This window comes from Corapipo altera, unplaced genomic scaffold, assembly GCF_003945725.1.
Source record: "Corapipo altera isolate COAL_440 unplaced genomic scaffold, ASM394572v1 268, whole genome shotgun sequence".
NCBI lineage: Eukaryota > Metazoa > Chordata > Aves > Passeriformes > Pipridae > Corapipo > Corapipo altera.
In genome coordinates, this window is record NW_020884901.1 from 2,362,050 (window position 1) to 2,371,424 (window position 9,375).

General features: G+C 52.5%; 1 protein-coding gene across 1 annotated transcript in view; it reads right to left on the bottom strand.

The window, feature by feature from the left end:
* NACC2 (NACC family member 2) overlaps positions 1 to 9,373 on the bottom strand; it is a 52,604-nt gene extending 43,231 nt beyond the window's left edge. The window contains exon 1 of the mRNA XM_027650258.1: positions 9,346 to 9,373. The gene's annotated coding sequence lies outside the window, so the exon portion shown is untranslated. The remainder of the gene's footprint in view (positions 1 to 9,345) is intronic.
* Positions 9,374 to 9,375: the final 2 nt, after the last annotated feature.

Consider the following 9,375-nt stretch of genomic DNA (forward strand, 5'->3'; position numbering starts at 1 on the left):
CTGGGATCTTAAAGGGGAGGTGAATGAGGAAGCTTCCTAAATTTGATTGTAGAAATGCTCATGAAGACACCACATAGCTCAGGTACCTCCAGTTGCCCTGCTGTGGCCACAGGGAATGCCCACGTGCTTTCCCAAGCCTGGGAAGGGTCTTGAGCTGGGACTGTTGGACAACCTAGGAAGAGGGATGGATACTCAAGATGCAGCCAATCCTGTGCTCCTCTCCAGGCTGGTCCCAGCTGGGGAGCAGAACAGGATGGGGCATTTCAGGCTCCCCCCCAAACTGGTTCATGAACCTTCAAGGACACAGGAGTAGAAATCCTAAGGCCACCATGTAAGGATATAAAAGTGCTGCAATCTGGAAGCAGAAGCACTGCCACCATCAGCAGACCTGAAAACCACCCAGAGCCAGGCCCCTGGAGCTGGTGGCACAGGTTCTCCAGCCCTCACTGCCTGACCCCACAGCAAACCAGCCTTGGGCTCAGTGCTCACACTGCCAGACCAAAGCACTACAAGTACATTGGGCTCAATCTACATTTTTACAGTCACACAGGGACAAACACCACCAAAAAACAAAACCCTCAGAAAACCAAACAACCTAACAGCTGCCTGAAAAACCAGTTATTAGATTGCTTGCAATGAGTTGAAATGAAATTCCCACAGATTTTATTGGACTACTCAGATATTGATTCTGGCGTGCTCGGTCTGCAGCACAGAAATGCACCTTGCTAGAAATCCCACCTGTGTGCTGGGCCACAAACATGCACTGGGAATGTCTAGGGCTGCTTTTTCTTGCTCCCTCTCCCTTGGCCTACAACTGCCACTGCACATCAATAAAATAAGCCACGAATTCCAGACAGTAGTTCCTTTGTTCCCTGCCTGCACGACTGCCGCCACCCAGAGAGATGGAAGAGCAGGGGGAGCTCACGCAGGAAAAGGAGAGAGTGACACCCACCAGAGCTCCCACCTCCATCCTGGTGGTCATCACCTGCCTGCACCTCTGAGGGTTTCTGGACCAGACCTCCAGCTAACCCTCGGGAGCCTGCCAGCCTTCCTGCTCCCAGGAATTCTCTCCTTGTACAGGATCCCCATGGGACTGTAGCATGGGAAGGCAGAGACAGGTCAAACACACGGAGATATTGTTGCTCTGGTGGGTTGGTTTCCTTTCCCTTCCCAAAGGCAGTTTAACTTGAGTGGCATAAACACTGCTGGTTTCACCCAAAGGCCCAAACCACTCCCCTGTGCCAAAACACATCCCCAGTTCATCCAACTGCATGAGCTGGGACATGGATGGGTCACACTCAGGGCAGGGTCTCCCCCACTCCTGCCATTATTTGAAGATTCTGGATCCTCACCCCAAATTCTCTCAGGTTATAAATCCATGTGATGCCTTGACACAAAACAACAACACTATAAATTATTTTTTTACCCACATAAAAAGGGAATAAAACAATTAAACCCCAGGCTCTGGTGTGTGCAAAGAGCTATTCCATGGCTCCAAGAAAGCACTTCCATCTCCCTGGTCGTCCAACACCCGCGTCCCTGTGATGCGGTGCCAGCAGCACGCTCTGTGCTTCATGGTTCACTTCACAAGGCATGAACCCAGCCCCCAAAGACTGCCAGCGTGTTCTCCCGAGCCCTGCAGATGTTTCAGCTCCAGTGAGCTTCCCAGTCAGCCCACCAGCATCCCTCCCTGCTCCCCTGCCTGCATGGTAACACACGGAACAGCGAGCGGGGAGGAGAGCGGAGCGGCTGGGAGACGTCAGCTCTGCAGCTTCCACAGTGCTCTTTGGTTTTTTTCTTTATAAAAAAAAAATAAAATTCATGCTTGCAGCATAAACATGAGCTGGGCTGGTACTCCACTCCTCCCTCAGCGGGATGTTCTCATCCTTCAACTTCCAGCTCATCCACTCCCGAGGCGCATCCCTGCCCGGACAGCAGCACACCCACCCTCCCAACAACTCCAAACCCCGTCCCCATGCTGGGAAGGACAGTTGTGTTCTTCACTAAAGGACCTGCCCTTCCCAATTTATCCAGCATCCCACAGGAGGTGCAGGAGATGTGAAGTTCTTGGACAGCAGAGACAAAGCTCTGGAGAAGGTGCCCAGGAGTGAGTCTAAGCCTCAGACTGACCAGCACAGAGTGTTCTGGATGGGCTGGAGCCTTGGAGCAGCCAAGCACAGCCCATGGCCTTGCTGGAGCTGTGGCACGGATCCTGGGAGCTGTCTGATGAGTCAAGAAGTCCCGTTGTTGGATTCACTACACAGCCTGGGAATTAGTCAATCCTCCTCTTTCGCCTGGGGAGGGGGGGGCTGGCCCTCACCCAAATATTGTGTAAGCTGAAAAAGAGTTACTTAAAAAAAAAACAAACAACCCAAAACAGATAAAATGTAGAAATACTATTCTGGAGGAACGGGGGAAAGCTGAGGCCATAACAGCAAACGATTATTTGCTGTTCTCCCATTCCCTTCCTCCGAGAGCCTTAAAAAGGCTTCGCACCATCCGGCTCCGGCCCTGCTCACGTTACACTGGGATCAACCAAAGCGGAGCCTGGTGCTCGTGTCCTGCCCAAGGTCACGGTGACAGCCAGCTGCCAAGGAGCCCAGCACTTCCCAGAGCTCTGCCCCAGCCTCCAACACCAGCATTCCCAGCTTCCCAGGCAAGACTTGCCCGGGGGGGAGAACACAGGACTCGGGAGCGATGGAACCGTGGGGTTGGTTTATATCAGATTCATTTCCATGGACACCATGTAGAAAGCTAAGGCAACCTTCCCAACTTCCACTTTTTTTCCCAAGGCTTTTCTCTCGCCCTCCTTTTCTTCCCCCCAGTTCTTAAAAATCCAATTATAGCACGACTCTCTCAGCAGGGGTCAGTGTGGAATAAGAATCGCCCGAGTTAATGGACATGAGACCAAGAAAGATTAATGCCTAAATGGTTTCAAAAGTTGTATGATGCCGATTTCATTAACATTTTAATTGTAATGTATCTTTTTAATCTTCTTTCACACTAATGGTTTTATATGCTTCAAAAAAGAAAAAAACTGCTGACAACAAAAATATCAACATACCAAAATTAACAGACGGAACTGAGTGCTGTAATGGGAACTGAATGCAATGCAGAAAACCATGTTAATGATGCATTAAGAGCAGAAACTGTGCTCAGACAAGAGTCAAAAATTCAGTGCTACACTTGCATGCCCCCTTTTTGTCTTCTCCAGGTGTCTTTCAGCAGGGTTGTGCTGAGGCAATAACCCCAGCAGCATTACCAAATGCTTCAATTTGTCCCAAAAAAGGGTGCTCTAAACCTGGAAACTAATCTAATTTAACCAGGATGATACAGAGGAGCAGCAGATTCAGAGGAGGTGGCCTCTGCTGTCCATCACCCCTGAAGAGCACCACTGTGGGCTCAGGTGGAACCACAGTAGAATCCCAGACAGGAGAGACGCTGCCGCCACCGCCGCGCAAAATTTTATTTTACTTAATTAGAAGACGATTAAACCTAAGCAATAATGTTTCATTAAGCATGGGCATGTATTGATGGCGTGAGCACGGATAAACGGAGGGAGGCGCAGAAGGAGAGGATAATTGCAGAGCAGACAAATGAAGTTTCAAACAAGTTTTGTTTGTAGAAAGGAGGGAGCGACGCAGCCGCCAGCACCTGCCCATGGGGCTGGGCTGCAGCTCCAGGGGTGATCCAAAAAGCACAGTGTTTTCCCTCACAGTCCATCAGAATTTGTTAGAAGGGACAAGATCCGGTCAGAGGGATACAGACCCTCCATATGACCATTAGCAAATCATCAACTTTACATCTGCAGTGAGAATGTGATTCCAACCACAACACAACAACCAAATCCTGCTCGGGTTTAGTCCTTTAGGGTCGCTGCAGCTGGTGCAGTGCACAGACAGGTTTCCAGTGAAGGGGCATCTATGGAGAGGGGTTACTCCTGTTTGTGGGAATTTCATTCCCACAGGATCTCAGTCATGAGCTTTGCACCCAAGAGAACCACCTCTCCCAGGAGGGATCCACGGTGCTCCAGGCCAGCCAGGCACATCCTATCCCACTGGAAGTCTCCCACCAGTGCTATCCAGGCCTCTTCCCTTGGAAACCAAGTCATTTTAACCACCTTCAAGTGTATAAATCCTCGCTCCCCACCTCTTTTGGGCACTGCCTTCTGCATGGTACACCTTGAAACACCAACCCTTTATTTATACACCTGCACCTTACACCTCTGTGCAGCACAATGCCACCAGAGCTCTGAGCACTGAAACACTGCCACTCCTCTGCCATTGTCATCACCAAAACAGCACCTCCCAGAACACCCCTGCAGGGAACGATGCTCCCTCCAAACCCAATCCCCGTTTTCCCAATGCTTCGTATAATCGGAGCGTAAATGTTTGTCCTATGACAGGGAGAACTGGCATGTAAAACATGTCCCCCCACACACAATATATATAAATACATATCTCCAAGGCTGCCATATGCTTCCCCAGTGGATACCACGACAGGAACGGGCGTGTGGAGCGGAGCCAGCGCTGGCACCTGAACACAGGGCCCACCATGGTTCTGCCACGGAGCCCACGAGCCCGAGGAAGCACAACCTCCACCCCCACTGAACTTGCAATTCTCTGCACATGCCACTGTGCTGCTGAAACTCGCCCCCCCCACCCCACCCCAGACACCCAGGGATGAAAAACATCTGGCTCCTCTCCCCCAATCGATACACCCAGAAGAGCCCTGACTGCTACAAACGAGGTGCTGCGCAGGAGAGCAGCAATTCTCTTCTGCTGTTTTAACGAATGATTAATAGATCCTGATATTGGCTTTACGGCCGCGGGGATGACACCGGGGAGGTGAAGTGTTTAATCTCATCCCAGTGACTATATATGGTCACTGTGATGGAGTCACCTCCCTCCCCTCACGCTCCGCTGCCCTTCGCTCCTGGCACTGGGCTCTGCAGCAAAACTGGCAGGGCTCGGGCACGGCGCCGGTGCGCCAGAAGTCAGCAGACTCCCCACGTTCCTGTGCTCTCTCTCCCCCTTTCCCAGTTTTTTCCGGCTTTTAAAAACCTTAAACTGGGAGGAGAACACGAAGAACGCACAAATACTCTCAGCAAAAAAAAAAAAAACAAAACCCTAAAACATTTTTAAGAGTGTTCTACAGAGAATTGTTGCACGGAGGGGGAAAAAAAAACAAACCAACAAACCTGTCAAGTTACTTATGCTTAAAATGTATAGTTCATAATCACTTAGAAGGTTGGGGTTTTTTTAAATAAAATCAATCTTTTGGTGAGAAGTGTATCAATTTATTCAGCCCACACAGGCTGGTTTGTTAGGGGAGGGTAGTTTGTGGCTGCTGAGGCAGGAGCAGCAATTCCTGCCACCCCCCCCCCCCCCCAATCCACCCACCTAGGGGAAAAAAAATGCACTGAACTATTTGTCTTCATAGGAAATCTAACACACAAAAATGTACTTGACAGGCAAAATTCTTTTAAAAGTCCGACGTGAGGACCTCTGCAAAGCCCGAGGCCAAACTGTGCCGGCTGCGAGCAGCCCCGGGAACACACACAGCACAAAACCTGTGCCAAGGGCTATTTATCTTCATTTTATCCCATTGAGCCCTGAGCTTTCGGGGGGTCTCGGTCACCATAACAAATAATTGCTCCCGACATCACTGTCCCAACACCTCGTGCACGGGCTGCCAACACCAGCATCCCCCTCGTCCCTCCCGGGGCAACCTCTGCCCAAACCTGGGGATGAGGGGGAGTGGGGGAACCCTTCACCAGGCTGAGCCCCTCAGCAGGGAAAAGGAGGAAGCAGCTCCACAGGCTCCTTCCATCATCTACATGGCAGGCTCTGTCCCAGCAGTCCGATTTTTATTACCTCCGTCCCCATTTAGGAGCAGCCACATGACAAACCCGAGCGCAATCCTGCCCGGGGAGCTCGCCTGGGATTGCCTCTCCCTCCCTGGGATCACAGCATTTTAGCAAGTTTTCCCCTTAGCAGCAGAATTTGCGGGTACAAAGAATGCAAGATTTAATTTTTTTTTTTTTAAATTCCTGTGCTGCCTCCAAACATTCGCTTGAAAACAAGTTGGACTTAAAAAAAAAAAAAAAACCACCCAAAAAACCACCCAAAAAAAAAAAACCCCAACAAAAAATAAACCGCTAATGAATCACAGTTCCTAGCAAATGAGCAATTGCAGTTGACACAATGAATTATGCCTGAAGCAAGCTGGGAAACATATTTTGCAAATGATCTCATCCACAGGCAAACCTGGCATGACACTTGATTTGCTAAAAAAGACACAAAGCCTGTCAAAATTCCTGTCACTTCACAAATAAAGTCAGGTAGAGAAAACCAACAGCCTCACCCTCTTTTAAGCATGCTTCACCTATTTCTCAATTGCTTTACAGGCTTGATTTAATAATTTAAAAAAAAACCCCACACCACCCTCCTGTAGGTGTGCCCATCCCAGTGGGTGCTGAGGGCTATTGGATCCGCTGCCACTTCCCTGGATGAGGAATAAATGGGCTGGGAAGCTGCTCTTTGGATGCCAAACACAAGCTCAGCTCGATTTGAAGCCTAATTGCAGCAAGATCTGATGCTCACTCTGGCCATTAGGTATGGCAGGGATCTCACAATTCCCTTTAATTTCCTCCAGCTGAATGCCTGGGTTTTATTTCTTACATCGCATTCAAGTAAACTCAAAGAAAGGTAGGAAAAGGGGGGGGGGAAAAGCCATTAAAGTGCAGCCCCCCTGCTCCTCAGCATCCCTGGAGCTCTCTGGGAGCAGTTCCCTTGGGCCCAGTACATCCCACCCTATTTCCCCACCTGAAAAGCTGCTGGCTCAGAAAATCTGGAAAAATTCAAACCCATGGCTGAACCCTCCCTTCTAACCCCATTTTGTCAGGCTTGAGTATTTTTAAACACAGAGCAAAGCAGGAGCCGAGTCCCAGCACCCTTTCACAGGTTGTTCCGTGCTGTCTGTCCCCAATCCATGTCACCCCAGTGCCAAGCTCAGTCCTGGTGTGTCACCAGGGCCAGCACATCCCCGCCGAGCCCGGCATGAGCCCTCCAGAAGGCCTGGCAGGGCCAAGGGCTTTTGAGAACAAGACAGTGAAATAAATATTCCCATTCCAAGGTGAGCTGGTTTGTGTCCCTGGCTGGGAAAGCACAGGCCAGTCTGGAGGTTTCTCCCAAGCCAACCCAGAGCTCACTGCATGGATCAGGCTCTGGCAGAAGGTTTCTTGGCTCTTCTTCCCCGAGCGCCGACCGGCAACGCCGCAAACGGCCTCGCGCCTCCCGACACTCCAGCTGGGATTGGAGCCAAAGCCCAGGCCAGAAGAGACTCACCTGGATGCTCCAGGTAGGATCAAGTTCAAGGAGAGGGGATTTTTTTCTTCCCTGGACTTACCAGCAGTGAGGATTCTCTGTGTCCCCTGGACCTGTCACTGGTACCTGCTGAGAGGAAGCAAAATCCACCCTCCTGCCCCAAATCCCAGCAGACTCCCTCAGGAAACCACAGAGTCACGGCTGGGGAAAGGAAAAGGCTTTTATATTGCCAGAGGGCTCCAAAAATATCACTTCCAAAGTGATCCAGCATCAACGCATGTACCTTAGCTAATGGCATCCATCTGCTAAAACAAGGGGGGCTCTGGGGAAAGTTTGGGCAGCCCTGAACAACAATTTGGGGAATTCTGCAAAGCCACAGCCCAGCCAACACAGCAAGGGTCCCAGTGGGACCCCTCCAATGCTGCAGAGACCCCCCTGCTCCTGCCCTGACGCCTGCATTTACCCCACTCTCTGTATTTCCAGCTGCCTTGGGAGGGTTTTTTGACAAATTTAAAGTTCCAGAAATCCATCCCCACCCTCCAGTGTCCCAATGTGACAGCTTTTCCCCCATGAAGCCTTAATTAAAAGGCCTCTGCAGGAGGAAAAAACCCAAAACACAGCAGTTACAACCACAGAAGGACATTTATTCTCCGGAGGAGAAGAACCCTAATTATTTCATATTTGCCGCTTACTTCAAATCCAGCTACTATCACCTCCATTATCCACACCTTGGGGTCACAGACTTATTATCCTCAGCAACTCAGCTCATAAGGAACAGCTCAGCTTTATTCTTTTTGGTGAAAAACTTATATAATTTCAGAGCAGGCTGTGAATCAGGCAGGAAATTCGGGCTTAGCCGTGCAGGGAGGCTGCAGTTTGGAGCAGGACCGGGTCCCCCGGGGACCCCACTCCCAGAGTCCCCCCCGCTCTCCCCATGGAGAAGCAGCAATTTTCCCGGTTTGTTTACCGATTCTAGCTTCTCCTGCTGTTTAATATTTCAGCTGGAGAAGGTGAGCAGGCACGCCAGCCCCTCAATTACCCAGGGCGAGAGGCAAACACTTGGCAGGCACAGAGCACATCAAGCTGCCCGCAACCTCGCAAATGCCTCCGGAAAGGAAGGGGGGGGGGTTGGGGGAGTGGAGGGGGGAGAGAAAAGGGAATATTCAAATTAATGACCCGGCGGGTAATGGAGGCTTGGCTGGAAGTGATCCTGCACTTTGCCATCGCTCGGGCCGGCGGGAGCAGCACGCGATGTACCGCTGGCGTTGGGTTTTCCTACGGCAGGGAAGATGTTTGGAGAAGTCCTTGAGCGCTGTAACTACAGCAGCTGCAGTGGGCAGGGGAGCGCCGGCGCTCCCCAGATCCAAACCCAGCTCTTTCATCCCAGTTTTTCCACCGCGAAGCCCCTCGGGACAGAGGGGTCCCCGCGCTGGGATGGGGGGCACAGCCCATGGCGAGACCCCCCATGAGCCCCCTCCAGGAGGGTACTTACCCCCCCCCCCACGACTCGGGGATCCTCCCCCAACCCCCAATTCCAGCGTTCCGCCGCCTTTTCCTCTTTAATATCCCCCCTTTCACAGCGTTTTCCTCCCCGCGGGAGCGAAAAGTCCGCATTTATCCCTGATCCCGACCTTCAGCCCCGCAGCCCCTCCAAGGTTGGGGGGGGGGGGGGTCCAACAACCCCCCCCCTCCCCCCTTGGTGCAGGACCGGCGGGAACCCCGCGACCCCCCCAAACCCCGCTCCCCACGCCGGGGGTGGGGGGGGGTGTCACCCCTTCCCCTCCCAACCCGCGCACCCCCCGCACCCCGCGGTGTGACCGAGCCCCCCGGGGACCCCCGGAGGATGCGGGCGGAGGGCGCGATGCTCGTGTCCCCCCGCCCAAGCCCCCCAAGCCCCCGAGCCCCCCCCGGGCGGTCCGGGCGCTGCGGCGGCGCCGGGGGCTCGGTGCGGGGCCGGGGCCGGGGGTGCCCGGCCGGGGGTCCCCCCCCGAGCGCGGGGTCCCATCGCGGCGCTCACCTGCGGGGCGCCGGCCCCCGAGGCTGCCCT